The 17500-nt window shown below is 46.3% G+C and overlaps 1 pseudogene across 1 annotated transcript in view; it reads right to left on the bottom strand.

The window, feature by feature from the left end:
- Positions 1-17500, bottom strand: part of LOC311136027 (spermatid perinuclear RNA-binding protein-like) — a 60617-nt pseudogene that overhangs the window by 7478 nt on the left and 35639 nt on the right. Inside the window, exons 8-15 of the transcript in view lie at positions 16074-16170; positions 14196-14379; positions 13015-13223; positions 5815-5958; positions 3771-3905; positions 2691-2837; positions 1771-1909; positions 1434-1481 (exon numbers count right to left, since the gene is read on the bottom strand). The product of the transcript in view is annotated as a spermatid perinuclear RNA-binding protein-like (transcript). The remainder of the gene's footprint in view (positions 1-1433; positions 1482-1770; positions 1910-2690; positions 2838-3770; positions 3906-5814; positions 5959-13014; positions 13224-14195; positions 14380-16073; positions 16171-17500) is intronic.

Raw genomic sequence — 17500 nt, 5'->3', positions numbered from 1 at the left:
AGTAGATGCGCTGGTTTTGAGATCAAAGCAAGAGATGCATGTAGCCACGTGCACATTTTGTTCATATCCTTTGCTAGTTAGTGAGTTATTAGCCCAGTTATATATAATTTGTAGTCAGCAATAGGGGAGTGATTGCTTCCTACAAGAGCACAAAACGTGTACATTTCTAGACATCTTTGAAAAGCAAATCAGGTAAAGAGCTTTGTTTTTGTCTTAAAGGGGCAGTGTTGTAATTTGAGACAGGCTTGAATAAGCTAAGTAGCCAATAGGCAGAGGGTAGCATAATTTGTCTGATTCTCTGTAATAATGGTAGGGGAATAATAATGCATTTTATTTTGTAAAGTGATTTCTTGCATTAAACACAACAATATTTTCAGTCACCTCTTTGTCTGATGGACAAGTGGATAAACAGGTTAATGTCAAGCCCTGCATGTTTTTTTCAAAAGTCTCATGTATTGTAGGCCTACATTGAACACCACACATTGGCTGCTACTGTAGGCTGAATGATAGAACAGCTATTTCCATGTAGAAATGTTAAGGGCTGCATTTTCTCCATTGTTTTGGATGGTAGGCCACTCGGGTAGGCCTACATTATGATCAAATAGCAACAGTAGCCTACTTGGCCACTGTTAAAACTGTAACTGAAAGCAGGTACAGCCTGGAAGTTGCACAGAATTTTCACAACATTCAAGTTTGCGCTCAGCAGACCTGAAATTTGCTCAGTGCCACAAAATATTAGAGGGAACATTGCAGACAACAGTCTCGGTCGACTAAGATTTTTTTGTTGTTGTCGGGGACAGCCCTAGTGTAGAGTGAATTAAACAGTTACGCTGTTAATGTATCCATGTTTATAAGGATATAGTAGAGCTTTGAGATACAATTGGTTGGAAGAGGTTTTGTGTGTGTGTGTATACTGCACTGCATTACAGTAGAGCTAGGTTTGGTTAGAAGGTAGTCTAGAGAGGTAGTGTTAGTGTGTATAACCCATATAGCCTGTCCCTGTGTGTGTTGGTGGCATCGGTCTCTGCCTGGCTGGGCAGCTTTGAATGGGGTATCTGGCTGTGTCTGGCTGTGGATAGAGAACAGGGGGGCTACACTGAGGAGAGGAGAGAGATATCCAGAGAGTCAGGATGGGGGAGGGGACGGTAGGACGGACAGACAGACAGACAGAACAAGCAGCAGTCTGGACACTCAGGCAGGCGAAGAAGCGCAGCAAGGCTTGCTCCAACCACAGTAAGAACCAAAAGGTTATGATCAGTTCCACTTTTAATTTAGCTTTTAGATTTTCCCAATTCTTCCATTTCAGATTCGATGGGAATGTACAGTATCATTTTCCAGTAGGGCCTCCAACAGGTGTAGGAAGGAAAAGAAGAGTGAGGTGAGGCAGGCGTTAACCCCATAGACTCAGAGAACGGGTTGGAGGCGTGACTTACCGTAGGCTGGGGCGGCTGCAGCACTGTATCCATATGGAGTCCCGAAGCCTGTCAGACATGTTAAAGCCATGTGGACTATTAGCATCGCTGGATAACTGGACATAATGGTAACATGCACACGCGCACACGCACACGCACACACACACACACACACACACACACACACACACACACACACACACACACACACACACACACACACACACACACCATACAGTTATGGCAGGGAACTGGACTGAACAGGACAGACAGAGACAAAACACACACACACACTCACGATCACCCACCCACACACACACACATGTACACCCACAGACATTTACATACTTCCATGTACCTGGTATCTGTGTGTATCCTGGTGCAGCGGCTGTGGTAATGAAGGCTCCTCTGGTTAGGGCTGCCGCTCTACCTCTCCCCCTGGCCACCTGGGCTGCTACTGCTGAGGCTGCCACCACTGCAGCTAGGGAACCTTTCGTCTACAGGGACACAAAGACAGCACTGTAAACAACCAGTATTGATGACTGATCAGACTACCCTGTAAACAGGCTGTACTGATAGTTGGAAATAATCTCTATTAGAGACTGTATCAGGTTGAGAAGGTAAGAGAGGAAGTATTGATAACTGATGAGATTCTTCAGGTAGCCTAGCGGTTAAGAGCCTTGGGCCATTAACCGAAAGGTCGCTGGTTCGAATCCCTGAACCGACTAGGTGAAAAATATGTCGATGTGCCCTTGAGCAAGGCACTTAACCCTAATTGCTCCTGTAAGTCACTCTGTATAAGAGTGGCTGCTAAATTACGTAAATGTAAATGTAAACAAGCAGTATTGATAACTGATCAGACTTTCCTCTAAAGATAAATGATTGATCAGATTGTCCTGTAAATAAGCAGTATTGATTACTGATCGGACTTTCCTCTAAAGATAAATTATTGATCAGATTCTTCTGTAAACAAGCAGTATTGATAAGTGATCAGACTTGTTCCTCTAAAGCAGGGGTCTCCAACCCTGTTTCTGGAGAGCTACCGTCCTGTAGGTTTTCACTCCAACCCCAGTTGTAACTAACCTGATTCAGCTTATCAACCAGCAATTATTAGAATCAGGTGCGCTAGATTGGGGTTGGAGCGAAAACCTCCAGGACTCTCCAGGAACAGGGTTAGAGAGCCCTGCTCTAAAGGACTGATGATGCTAACGGACCCCTCAGACTCTTGTAAACACAAGGTGTTGATAGCTGATCAGAGAGACAGTATTGCTAACGTACAGCGTGTTGAGGGATGATCTTCTTCTTCTTGATGGCGGTGGCGTTGGGACCAGAGAAGAGTTTCTCCAGAGCAGCCAACGCAGCAGATGCCTTCGCTACCTTCTTATTAGGCCCCGCCCCCCGGAACTTCTGACCATCCACCTCCACCTGGAGAGAGAGAGGGAGACACACACACACGCACACACAAACACACACAAGTAGGTTCAAGTAAGCATGCGTTGGGTGAAGAAGAGTTGATCAAATGTGTCTGTTGAGTTTGCATCACTAAGGATATCATGTATGTCTGGTGGTATAGTATAGATATATCCTGTATTTCTGGTGGTATAGTATAGAGATATCCTGTATGTCTGGTGGTATAGTATAGATATATCCTGTATGTCTGGTGGTATAGTATAGAGATATCCTGTATGTCTGGTGGTATAGTATAGAGATATCCTGTATGTCTGGTGGTATAGTATAGATATATCCTGTATGTCTGGTGGTATAGTATAGAGATATCCTGTATGTCTGGTGGTATAGTATAGAGATATCCTGTATGTCTGGTGGTATAGTATAGATATATCCTGTATGTCTGGTGGTATAGTATAGAGATATCCTGTATGTCTGGTGGTATAGTATTGTTACTGGTGCTGACTAATGACACCAGCCAGAGGAAGGATCTATAGCTCCAACACCCGTATCCATCAGACAGGAAACACACTACATATCAGGTGTGACAGACTTGACCTCTGCACATTGATGTGAATCTATCGCGTGACAGAAAACATCCCAGCTGAGCCAGCGGCACTGAAGGAATGAATGGGACAACACAGCCAGCGGCCCTGGAGGGATGAATGGGACAACACAGCCAGCGGCCCTGGAGGGATGAATGGGACAACACAGCCAGCGGCCCTGGAGGAATGAATGACTGGATGGGACAACACTACACTGCTCTGGGAAAGACTGATTTAGTATCTGATGAGCTAGCCAGCCAGTGTGCACCAACCTTGGTCCATTGAGTTGCATCAAAGTTCTTTGAGAGTCAGTCTGTGTGTGTCTAATATAGTGTTCCAGTGGAGGTACGCCTGGTGTATTCCTCACCTCCATGACGAAGCGTTTGTCATGGCTGCCCCCGCTCTCTGATATGAGGTCGTACTTCAGACCTCTGCGTTTCTCATTGAGCTCCATGACGGGGTTCTTACCACTGGCCGTCAGAATAGGACCCTGAGTTCGGACCTGCGGGACCACAAGTACAGAATAAAAATCTGATTACAGATAACATATCAGATAACACCAGAGAATCTACACTATATATACAAAGGTATGTGGACACCCCTTCAAATTAGTGGATTTGGCTATTTCAGCCACACCCGTTGCTGACAGGTGTATAAAATCGAGCACACAACCATGCAATCTCCATAGACAAACAATGGCAGTAGAATGGCCTTACTAAAGAGCTCAGTGACTTTCAACGTGGCACCGTCATAGGATGCCACCTTTCCAACAGGTCAGTTCGTCATATTTCTGCCCTGCTAGAGCTTCCCTGGTCAACTGTAAGTGCTGTTATTATGAAGTGGAAACGTCTAGAACCAACAACAGCTGCGAAGTGGTAGGCCACACAAGCTCACAGAACGGGACCGCCGAGTGCTGAAGCGAGTACCGCGGAAAAATTATCTGTCCTCGGTTGCAATACTCACTACCGAGTTCCAAAATGTCTCTGGAAGCAACGTCAGTACAAGAACAGTTCTTCGGGAGCTTCATGAAATGGGTTTCAATGGCCGAGCAGCTTCACACAAGCCTAAGATCACCACGCGCAATGCCAAGTGTCTGCTGGAGTGGTGTAAAGCTCGCCACCATTGAACTCTGGAGCAGTGGAAACGCATTCTCTGGAGTGATGAATCACGCTTCACCATCTGGCAGTCTAACGGACGAATCTGGGTTTGGCGGATGCCAGGAGAATGCTACCTGCCCCAATGCATAGTGCCAACTGTAAAGTTTGGTGGAGGAGGAATAATAGTCTGGGGCTGTTTTTCATGGTTTGGGCTAGGCCCATTAGTTCAAGTGAAGGGAAATCTTAACACTACAGCATACAATGACATTCTAGACGTTTCTGTGCTTCCAACTTTATGGCAACAGTTTGGGGAAGGCCCTTTCCTGTTTCAGCATGACAATGCCCCCGTGCACAAAGCGAGGTCCATACAGAAATGATTTGACGAGATCGGTGTGGAAAAACTTCACTGGCCTGCATAGAGCCCTGACCTCAACCCCATCGAACACCTCTGTTCTTGTGGCGGAATGGAAGCAAGTCCCCACAGCAATGTTCCAACATCTAGTGGAAACCCTTCCCAGAAGAGTGTAGGCTGTTATAGCAGCAAAGGGGGGACCAACTCCATATTAATGCCCATGATTTTGGAATGAGATGTTCCACGAGCAGGTGTCCACATACTTTTGGTCATGTAGTGTATATTGCTTCTGGTGGCCATGCGTGTGCATGTGTGTGTGCGTGTTACGAGACAGGGACATTTTCATTGTTAATTTATTATGGATGCCCAGATACATATTATGCTAAAAAAAGACCACTCTGTCTCCCATTCCATGTACCAGAATGCTGCTGTTGGCGAGGACATTCTCACCTTTACTGTTAAGGCGAGGCTGCAAATTCTAGCAACAAAATATAACGTAGCACTCTGGTTCCCTGCAAACCATGACCCATTTTGTATTCTACATGAGTCAAATGTAATGGAGTCCATTGCCCACGTTGTGAATGGCTGCTGTTCATACAAGGATGCCGAGAAGCTGCTTAAATACCAGCCCCTCGTGACACGCTTGGACAGCCTCGGGTGTAGGTGCAAACTGGTGGCACTGATATTTGGCAGTCTCAGCCAGGTACACAGGCTTGCAGTTCGTGGCCTCCAGATTGCGGGCCTGACAAAAACTAGAGCAAAGAAATTGGCTAGGTACTGCTCTGTTTCAGCTATCGTGGGCAGCCTAGCTGTTTGGAGAAGGAGGTGCTTTCTGTACCCTTGAGTGCCATGCAAACAGGGACCTTTGAAATGTTTGGATCCTTTTTTTGTACATTTGATTGGTGGATTCAAATAAAGTATTTAAAAGTGTGTGTGTGTGTGTGTCTGTGTGTGTACTGTACCTCCAGTGTATTTGAGCTGTCTGAGTGCGTTGTGTTATTGCTGTGTGTGGACGATTCACTCTTCCCCTCTCCGTCCGACTTCTCGTCTGCACTGCAGTCCAGGTCCGTATCAAACCCAGTGGGGTAACCCATCGCCTGAAGGACCTAGAGAGAGGAGAGGGTGAGAGGAGAGGGTGAGAGGAGAGGAAGATAGGCAGAAGAGAGATAGAGAGGAGGAAGAGGAGGATTAGAAGAGAAAGAGGAGAGGAGGAGGAGGAGGAGGAGGATTAGAAGAGAAAGAGGAGAGGAGGCAGAGGAGGATTAGAAGAGAAAGAGGAGAGGAGGAAGAGGAGGATTAGATGAGAAAGAGGAGAGGAGGAAGAGGAGAGGAAGAAGAGGAGACCATTTCTGATTTCTTCCTCCAAAACTATCCCTATGTTCATTCACTTCTTAACAATACTACTGTCGGTCCTGAGTTCCAGTTCTGAGTGACTGAGTTTCATCTCCAACACACTTCTTCTGTTTCCTGTATTACTATAATACCAGGCTAATTCACCAGCAGCAACACAGTACCTTTGGGGCTGCTGTAGTCAGTGGACCGGTCCCTTTCTCTGTGTGGACGGAACAGGAGCACCCTTTGTGTCTGACCCAAATTGGGTCGCTCGCACGTACACATGCACACACACCCACACGCTCGCACGTACACATGCATACACACACACACGCTCGCAGGTACACATGCATACACACACACGCTCGCACGTACACATGCATACACACACCCACACGCACGTACACATGCATACACACACACGCGCTCGCACGTACACATGCATACACACACACGCTCGCACGTACACATGCATACACACACACGCGCTCGCACGTACACATGCATACACACACACGCTCGCACGTACACATGCATACACACACACGCGCTCGCACGTACACATGCATACACACACACGCTCGCACGTACACATGCATACACACACACGCGCTCGCACGTACACATGCACACACACACACGCTCGCACGTACACATGCACACACACCCACACGCTCGCACGTACACATGCACACACACACACACACGCTCGCACGTACACATGCATACACACGCGCTCGCACGTACACATGCACACACACACACGCTCGCACGTACACATGCACACACACCCACACGCTCGCACGTACACATGCACACACACACACACACGCTCGCACGTACACATGCACACACACACGCGTGCTCGCACGTACACATGCACACACACGCTCGCACGTACACATGCATACACACACACATGCATACACACACGCGCGCAGGGCCATAACCAAGGTCTGAGTTTTAGTGAAGTCGATCTAAAAACACATCGCCTATTAGCTAGACAATTAGCCTCTATACATTAACTCAGAGGGATCTGTTAGCAGAAAAATTATTTTATTAACAAAAGGTAAACAGGGGCTCCCGAGTGGCGCAGCGGTCTAAGGCACTGCATCGCAGTGCTAGAGGCGTTACTACAGACCCGGGAGTCCCATAGGACGGCCCAGCGTCGTCCAGGTTAAGGAGGGTTTGGCCCAGCGTCGTCCAGGTTAAGGAGGGTTTGGCCGGGGGGGGCTTTACTTGGCTCATTGAGCTCTGGCGACTCCTGCAGGCTGACCCCGGTCGCCAGCTGAACTGTGTTTCCTCCGACACATTGGTGCGGCTGGCTTCTAGTTTAAGCTGGCAGGTGTTAAGGAGCGCGGTTAGGCGGGTCATGTTTCGGAGAACGCATTACTCCACCTTCGCCTCTCCTGAGCCCGTTGGGGAGATGCAGCGATGAGACAAGATCGAAATTGGGGAGAAAAGGGGGGTCAAAAAAATTATACAAAAAAAAGGTACATAAATAAGTTTGCTTTATATAACTTTTTTGTTGTTGTAGTTTTACAGCTAATTTCCTGCAATTCTACACATTCTGCAATGACTTATGCCTTGTTAATATGATATTTGAGTGAGAAATCAATGGGGGGCCCCCTTGAGGTGCCCTGCGTGCCAGGTCGGTAATTCAGACATGATTACTACAAGTTTAGATAGCTGGCTAGACTAACTACACTAATTTACCAATGAAACAAAGTAGTACTGACATGGGCTAATATCCATTAGTCATTTAGCAGACGCTCTTATCCAGAGCGACTTACAGGAGCAATTAGGGTTAAGTGCCTTGCTCAAGGACACATCGACAGAGCCTTGTCGGCTCGGGGATTTGAACCAGCAACCTTTCAGTTACTGACCCAACGCTCTAACCGCTAGGCTACCTACCATTTAACTGAGTGACATATTACAAGAGGAAAACTGCTGACGCACAACCAAGTTTCAAAACATTCTAACTCTCAACAGATTTTCGAAAACATTACAGATGTCCGGACCTCGGTGTCCTCATATGCAGCTACGGCCCTGCACGTGCGTCCCCGGGGCACCAGATCAAAGCAGCGGAGAAGCAGAGAGCAGCAGAGTAGCATCGGGACCTTTTATGGCAATCGTTGGAGGATAGAGGATTATCCCAGCTCTATGCTTGGGAGAGTCTCTTTGTTCACAACGACTTTGGGATTACACGGATTTGGCCGCCTTACGCCACAGTAGCCAGGAGGGGGGCGGGGGCGAGGGTAGAGTCATCCGTGTGTGACCACAGCTGGAGCCCAACAACACAACACTGACTGACTAGTTGGCTGCATGACCGACGCTTGCACTCCTCTCTGCTCTCCTCTCCTCTGCTCTCTCCTCTCCTCTCCTCTCTCCTCTCCTCTGCTCTGCTCTCTCCTCTGCTCTCCTCTCCTCTGCTCTCTCCTCTGCTCTCTCCTCTCCTCTGCTCTCTCCTCTCCTCTCCTCTGCTCTCTCCTCTCCTCTCCTCTGCTCTCTCCTCTCCTCTCCTCTCCTCTCCTCTGCTCTCTCCTCTCCTCTGCTCTGCTCTCTCCTCTCTCCTCTCCTCTGCTCTCTCCTCTCTGCTCTCCTCTCCTCTGCTCTCTCCTCTGCTCTCTCCTCTCCTCTGCTCTCTCCTCTCCTCTCCTCTGCTCTCTCCTCTCCTCTCCTCTGCTCTCTCCTCTCCTCTCCTCTGCTCTCTCCTCTCCTCTGCTCTCTCCTCTCCTCTCCTCTGCTCTCTCCTCTCCTCTCCTCTGCTCTCTCCTCTCCTCTCCTCTGCTCTCTCCTCTCCTCTGCTCTCTCCTCTCCTCTCTCCTCCTCTCATCTCCTCTGCTCTCTCCTCTGCTCTCCTCTGCTCTGCTCTCCTCCCACACACAGCAGCTGTCTGAATCACTTACCTCTCTCCTCACACAACACAACAGATGTGTCTGAATAACTCTGACTCCTGTCACACAACACAACATTTGTCTGAATAACTCTGACTCCTATCACACAACACAACATATCTTTCTGAATAACTCTGACTCATGTCACACAACACAACAGATGTGTCTCTGGTTTACTAACTTACTTTTTACTTTTGACTGTCGAGACTCTGACCCTGTGTACAAACACTAATGCCCCCATGCTGCTACTGTAGGACTACTAGTGCCATCTAGTACTTCTATCACACCGACCTGGCTCAGATGTTTTAGTTTCACAGTCCTTTCTACCACCGCTCCATCAACTACGGTGAATGTGTAAGCAGGCCAGCGTAGTACATTCGTGGTTAAAAGTTTTGAGAATGACACAAATACTAATTTTCACAAAGTCTGCTGCCTCAGTTTTGATGATGGCAATTTGCATATACTCCAGAATGGCATGAAGAGTGATTAGATTAATTGCAATTGCCATGAAAATGAACTTAATCCCCAAAAAACATTTCCACTGCATTTCAGCCCTGCCACAAAAGGACCAGCTACCATCATGTCAGTGATTCTCTCGGTAACAGTGTTGACGAGGACAAGGCTGGAGATAACTGTCATGCTGATTGATTTAGGATAACAGACTGGAAGCTTTAAAAGGAGGGTGGTGCTTGAAATCATTGTTCTTCCTCTGTTAACCATGGTTACCTGCAAGGAAACACGTGCCGTCATCATTGCTTTGCACAAAAAGGGCATCACAGGCAAGGATATTGCTGCTAGTAAGATTGCACCTAAATCAACAATTTATCGGATCATCAAGAACTTCAAGGAGAGAGGTTCAATTGTTGTGAAGAAGGCGTCAGGGCGCCCAAGAAAGTCCAGCAAGCGCCAGGGCCGTCTCCTAAAGTTGATTCAGCTGCGGGATCGAGGCACCACCAGTGCAGAGCTTGCTCAGGAATGGCAGCAGGCAGGTGTGAGTGCATCTGCACGCACAGTGAGGCAAAGACTTTTGGAGGATGGCCTGGTGTCAAGAAGGGCAGCAAAGAAGCCACTTATCTCCAGGAAAAACATCAGGGACAGACTGATATTCTGCAAAAGGTACAGGGATTGGACTGCTGAGGACAGGGGTAAAGTCATTTTCTCTGATGAATTCCCTTTCCGATTGTTTGGGGCATCCGTAAAAAAGCTTGTCCGGAGATGACAAGGTGAGCGCTACCATCAGTCCTGTGTCATGCCAACAGTAAAGCATCCTGAGACCAGTCATGTGTGGGGTTGCTTCTCAGCCAAGGGAGTGGGCTCACTCACAATTTTGCCTAAGAACACAGCCATGAATAAAGAATGGTACCAACACATCCTCTGAGAGCAACTTCTCCCAACCATCCAAGAACAGTTTGGTGACGACCAATGCCTTTTCCAGCATGATGGAGCACCTTGCCATAAGGCAAAAGTGATAACTAAGTGGCTCGGGGAATAAAACATCGAAATTTTGGGTCCATGGCCAGGAAACTCACCAGACCTTAATCCCATTGAGAACTTGTGGTCGATCCTCAAGAGGCAGGTGGACAAACAAAAACCCACAAATTCTGACAGACTCCAAGCATTGATTATGCAAGAATGGGCTGCCATCAGTCAGGATGTGGCCCAGAAGTTAATTGACAGCATGCCAGGGCGGATTGCAGAGGTCTTGAAAAAGAAGGGTCAACACTGCAAATATTGACTCTTTGCATAAACTTAATGTAATTGTCAATAAAAGCCTTTGAGACTTATGGAATGCTTGTAATTATACTTCAGTATACCATAGTAACATCTGACAAAGATATCTCATAACACTGAAGCAGCGAACTTTGTGAAGACCAATACTTGTGTCATTCTCAAAACTTTTGACCACGACTGTACAGCTTGACTCAGCTCAGTAGTTTGAAAAGCCTGCAACACTCTCACACTGTACACTACATTGTAGAACACACTCCCAAATCAAATCAAATTGTACTTGTCACATGCTTGGTAAACAACAGGTGTAGACTAACAGTGAAATACTTCCCAAAAATACAGAGAGAATAGAACAAATAATAACATGAGGAATAAATACACAATGAGTAATGATAACTTGGCTTTATACACGGGTTACCAGTACCGAGTCGATGTGCAGGGGTACGAGGTAATTGAGGTAGATATGTACATATAGGTAGGGGTAAAGTGACTAGGCAACAGGATAGATAATAAATAGTAGCAGCAGTGTATGTGATGAGTCAAAAGAGTTAGTGAAAAACGGCCAATGCAGATAGTCCGGGTAGCTATTTGGTGAACTATTTAGCAGTCTTATAGCTTGGGGTAGAAGCTGTTCAGGGTCCTGTTGGTTCCAGACTTGGTGCATTGGTACCGCTTGCCATGCGGTAGCAGAGAAAACAGTATGACTTGGGTGGCTGGAGTCTCAGAATTTTTAGGGCCTTCCTCTGACACTGCCTGGTTTACATTTACATTTACATTTTAGTCATTTAGCAGACGCTCTTATCCAGAGCGAGGTTTAGAGGTCCTGGATGGCAGGGAGCTCAGCCCCAGTGATGTACTGGGCCATACACACCATCCTCTGTAGCGCCTTGTGGTCAGATGCCAAGCAGTTGCCATACCAAGCGCTGATGCAGTCAGTCAAGATGCTCTCAGTGGTGCAGCTGTAGAACCTTTTGAGGATCTGAGGACCCATGCCAAATCTTTTCAGCCTCCTGAGGGGGAAGAGGCGTTGTCGTGCCCTCTTCACGACTGTGTTGGTGTGTGTGGACAATGTAGATTCTGTAGTGATGTGGATACCGAGGAACTTGAAGCTCTCAACCCGCTCCACTACAGCCCCGTCGATGTGGATGGGGGCATGCTCGGCCCTCTGTTTCCTGTAGTCCAGGATCAGCTCCTATGTCTTGCTGACGTTGAGGGAGAGGTTCCTGGGATATGTATGTACGTCCGGTCACTGTGAGGATGACGTCGTCGATGCACTTATAAATGAAGCCGGTGACTGATGTGGTTAACTCCTCAATGCCATCGGTTAAATCCTACAACATATTTCAGTCTGTGCTAGCGAAACAGTACTGTAGCTTAGCATCCGCTTCATCGGACCACTGGTACTTCCAGTTTGAGTTTTTGCTTGTAAGCAGGATGATATATTTATGGTCAGCGGGCGAAGGAGAGCCTTGTATGCGTTTCTGTGAGTGGAGTAAAGGTGCTCTAGAAGTTTCTAGAGTGGAGAGAAGTTTGTCGCCTCTAGTTGCACAGGTGACATGCTGGTAAAAATGAGGCAAAACGGATTTGCGCACCAGCTGTTGTTAACAAAGAGACACTACCCTCCCCCCCTCATCTTACCCGAGGCTGCCGACCGGTCTTGACGATGCATGGAAAAGCCAGCGAGATGTATATGATCCATGTCCTTGTTCAGCCACGACGCTGTGAAACATAGAATATTACAGTTCTTCAGGTCCCGTTGGATAATCTAGTGACTGTAAATTCACCAACAGAACAGAGGGTAGAGACGGTTTATTATCTCGCCAACGTATTTTGGTCAGGATGCCGGCTCGTCTGCCTCTTTTGCGCCGTCGGTTCCTCTTTCAGGTCCCGGGGATAAGGGCCTGGTCCGGAGTAAGCAGAATGTCCAGAGCTGCCGACTCGAAGTAGAAACTGTCACCCGAGGTTAGTGATTGCTGTTCTGATCTCCATAAGCGGTTTTCGGTCACAGAAAAAATAAAATAATAATAATAATGTACAAAAATGTTATGATCAGCGTAAAACCCCCCACAAAATAGCAGAATTGGTCAGGAGCCCTTTATTTAGGCTCTCCCCCCTCCGACCCACCCTTTTTATTTACCTCCCCTTCCCAACATTTATCCACCCCTTCTCTCAGTGACCTGGCCAATAGGGGTCAAACTCTTTTACCTTCACAGCAACATGCAGCTTGGCGGTCTTCTTTGAGGAGCCTGAGGCTTCGTACACAGTGCTGTCTACGTCTACAGACATGGTGAAGACAGGAGCGTGGACCGGGCCGGACTGGGACAGCAGCTTGTACTGCAGACCTGGACGTATCTGATTCAGACGCATCAGAGCATTCATTGGTTGGTTGGTGTCTATTGCTTTGCTGTCGAGGACTGGAGGGGGGGTGGGGGAGAGAGAGACAGGGAAAGGGAGAGAGATACAAGAGAGTGTAAACAAAATAACAGTGGTTGTTGTTCAATCAACAAATATATTTTAAATACGTACATGGGGTTATAATAAATAATTTTTACAGAACACTGTGTGAGAAGTTGCCTTGGAGATTTTTATTGTGTTTTTGACTATTACAAAGGGGACCCTTGCTTCCAAAGACCATCATTTCTGCCTAATTCTAACATAGTAGCACTACCCAACCACCAACTACTATCTCAAAACACAAAAACGGTTTTGATAGAATCTCTCAGGTAACAGCTTCACATTCTGACTGTGTGTGTGTGGCTCTGTGCACTATTCTATTCCAGATTCATCCTTCAAAAAGCTCAATGCTAAATCTGTTTCTTTCTAACCAATCTCTTTTCCCTCTAACTGGGACGACAGGATAAGAGACAGCTGGATGGCTTTGAGAAAATATCGATATCAATAATGATTGATTTCCCAGTGGGTTGTGTTGTATCTGCCTTCAGCAAAAGAAGGAGGTAAGAACTAGAGATAGAGAGGGGGAAAGGATAGCCTGGTCCCAGATCAGTTTATTATAGCCTGGTCCCAGATCAGTTTATTCTGTATAGCCAACTAGAGAAAATACTAGCCATAATTGCCCAAGAAAAATGTCTGTGGACAATTAAGTTTATATATATTTATATATATATATTTATATTTTAGTCATTTAGCAGACGCTCTTATCCAGAGCGACTTACAGTTAGCGAGTGCATACGTTATTTTTTTAGATTTTTCATACTGGCCCCCGTGGGAATCGAACCCACAACCCTGGCGTTGCAAACGCCATGCTCTACCAACTGAGCTACATCCCTGCCGGCCATTCCCTCCCTACCTATCTTCTCATCTTATATTATCACATGGCCCAGGTCACATGACTGAGCAAGGTCAGGGGTCAGGGGGACAGAGCTGACCTTTCCTCAGGTTCCTCTTCATCTTCTTGATGAGGTCTTTGTCGTCCATGGGCCTGTCCTCGTAAGGCCTCTTTAGCCCGGAGCCCTCCCTGTCTGACAGGGTACTTCTGGGTTTACTAGAGGTCAAAGGGTCCATCTCCAGCACCTTGTAGATCTGACCGAACGCCATCAGTCTCAGAGCGTGCTGGAAGAGAGAGCGAGAGAGAGAGAGAGAGAGAGACAGAGAGAGACAGAGAGAGAGAGAGAGAGAGAGAGAGAGAGAGAGAGAGGAGAGAGAGAGAGAGAGAGAGAGAGAGAGAGAGAGAGAGAGAGAGAGAGAGAGAGAGAGAGAGAGAGGAGAGCGAGAGCGAGAGCGAGAGCGAGAGACGGGACGGAGACAGGAGACAGGTGAGGAGAGAAAGCGACGGAAAGACTTAACAACAGACTGAGGAGAAAAGAGCAGAGAAAAAGGAGGGAGAGAGACAGACAGGAGGACAGACGCAGACAGAAAGAGAGACAGGAGGACAGACACAGACAGAAAGAGACAGACAGGAGGACAGACGCAGACAGAAAGAGACAGACAGGAGGACAGACAGAAAGAGACAGACAGGTGGACAGACGCAGACAGAAAGAGACAGAAGAGACAACCGGAGTCTAGTCTAGTGGCAAAGCTGCCAACTCCGGACCACACATCTCCCCCCTGGCAATGGTGGTTCGATCCTTGTCTCGGCCAATCTGTCAAAGCCCCTCAACAGTCTACTGTCTAAAACAGACAGGTGAGGAGGTAAACAGACCGACAGAAACAGAGAGAGGAACAACTCACAAAACAAACAGATCTAATCTCCAACGGTTCATTGATCCATTTAAATAAAACAAATGGTTTTACTGTTGTTTGTTTTTATGAACACATACCTCTTCTGCAACAACTGCCATAACACTCGCCAGGCGTCACTGGGGTTTACTTAGCAACAGTGGCTCCAGTACTAACTCCATGTAAACAATACAAGCAGATCATTTGAGCAGCACATTGCTGTGGCTGAGACTAGTGGCATAGAGAAGTCACTGGGTCTTCATGGTTCACTGTATCTATGACTATGTATGGCGGGAAATATATTGTGTATATTGTGATTGGCAGTTTGTCACCTGAGAGAAAAATGTAAGGAGAAGCAGCACCGGCTTACCTAAGATAAAATGTATGCCTTTGGGGCTAAACGCATACAAACACACACCCACTTTGTAGAGTATCAGCTCCACAGTGAGTTTTCTAATGCAAATATATTAGATATGCTCTCTCTCTCTCTCTCTCTCTCTCTCTCTCTCTCTCTCTCTCTCCTCTCTCTCTCTCTCTCTCTCTCTTCTCTCTCTCTCTCTCTCTCTCTCTCTCTCTCTCTCTCTCTCTCTCTCTCTCTCTCTCTCTCTCTCTCTCTCTTCTCTCTCTCTTCTCTCTCTCTCTCTCTCTCTCTCTCTCTCTCTCTCTCTCTCTCTCTCTCTCTCTCTCTCTCTCTCTCTCTCTCTCTCTCGATAAGAGCGGCTAGCTGAACAGAGCATCTTTAAGGGCTCTTCCCTGTCTGACAGGAGTCTAATCTCCAGGCTACAGAGGAGATATGAGGATGGAGTCCCCGGGCCTAGCTGTCTCAACACTAAACACTCGCTGCAGACACTACCTACTCTACATGGACGTTATAGGTATTGGCCTCCAGGAAGTGACAGACAGGGTTGAAACCTAGGTCTCCTGCATGCCACAAACTGTGTTAGCCCTAGGTCTCCTGCATGCCACAAACTGTGTTACCCTCTGAGCTAAAGCCTTGGCGCATAGCACACGGCATCAGATCTCAGGCAAGGTTATTTATCTCGCAAGTTATAAGTGACAAGTTCCACAGGTGTGAGGTGAGGTATTACCTGTGCGTTGTAGTGATGGCCTCAGCCTCCTCGTCTGTCATGGCCGTCAGGGTGTTGGTCAGCTCCTTCTCACATGGGTCGTGTAACCCTGGTCCTCCTGTGGGTCGGAAGGAGACATCTTTTATTCAAAGTGGCCGCATCGATGTGACATCATAATTTTCTGGTGTTTCATTATAATATCAATACAGTATCATTCCATCCCTTCCTGTGTTTTCAAAACTATATCAATACAGTATCATTCCATCCCTTCCTGTGTTTTCATTACAATATCAATACAGTATCATTCCATCCCTTCCTGGGTTTACATTACAATATCAATACAGTATCATTCCATCCCTTCCTGGGTTTACATTACAATATCAATACAGTATCATTCCATCCCTTCCTGTGTTTTCAAAACTATATCAATACAGTATCATTCCATCCCTTCCTGTGTTTTCAAAACGATATCAATACAGTATCATTCCATCCCTTCCTGTGTTTTCAAAACTATATCAATACAGTATCATTCCATCCCTTCCTGTGTTTTCAAACTATATCAATACAGTAACATTCCATCCCTTCCTGTGTTTTCATTATAATATCAATACAGTATCATTCCATCCCTTCCTGTGTTTTCATTATAATATCAATACAGTATCATTCCATCCCTTCCTGTGTTTTCAAAACTATATCAATACTGTATCATTCCATCCCGTCCTGTGTTTTCATTACAATATCAATACAGTATCATTCCATCCCTTCCTGTGTTTTCATTATAATATCAATACAGTATCATTCCATCCCTTCCTGTGTTTTCAAAACTATATCAATACAGTATCATTCCATCCCTTCCTGTGTTTTCATTACAATATCAATACAGTATCATTCCATCCCTTCCTGTGTTTTCATTACAATATCAATACAGTATCATTCCATCCCTTCCTGTGTTTTCATTATAGTATCAATACAGTATCATTCCATCTCTTCCTGTGTTTTCATTATAATATCAATACAGTATCATTCCATCCCTGCCTGTGTTTTCATTATAATATCAATACAGTATCATTCCATCCCTTCCTGTGTTTTCATTATAATATCAATACAGTAACTATCAACATCATACTATCTTTCAATCACTTCTTCACTGCTTTCAAAACATCATCATCGAGCGTGGCACTCTTTCAAAGAGCCATCAGTGAGACAAACAGACCTCCCCACTCCATATTCCCTGCTCCCCCAGGTCAACTGAATGAGCCTCTGATTCCTAAAACATTCAATACTAATGAGTTAGTATTGAAATATCAATATCATCAAATATCAACAACCTGATTATTAGAAAGCATTAACAGGATTGTTGTTTTCCCATTTCTGTTCGTAACAGGGAAGAGAGAAAGAGAGAGTAGAGACAGACAGACAGATAGACAGACAGATAGATAGAACGAGAA

This window comes from Coregonus lavaretus (genome assembly GCF_964263955.1).
Source record: "Coregonus lavaretus genome assembly, chromosome: 10".
Taxonomy (NCBI): Eukaryota; Metazoa; Chordata; class Actinopteri; order Salmoniformes; family Salmonidae; genus Coregonus; species Coregonus lavaretus.
The sequence above is the reverse complement of the archived record's forward strand: the minus strand, read 5'-3'. Positions and strand labels throughout refer to the sequence as shown.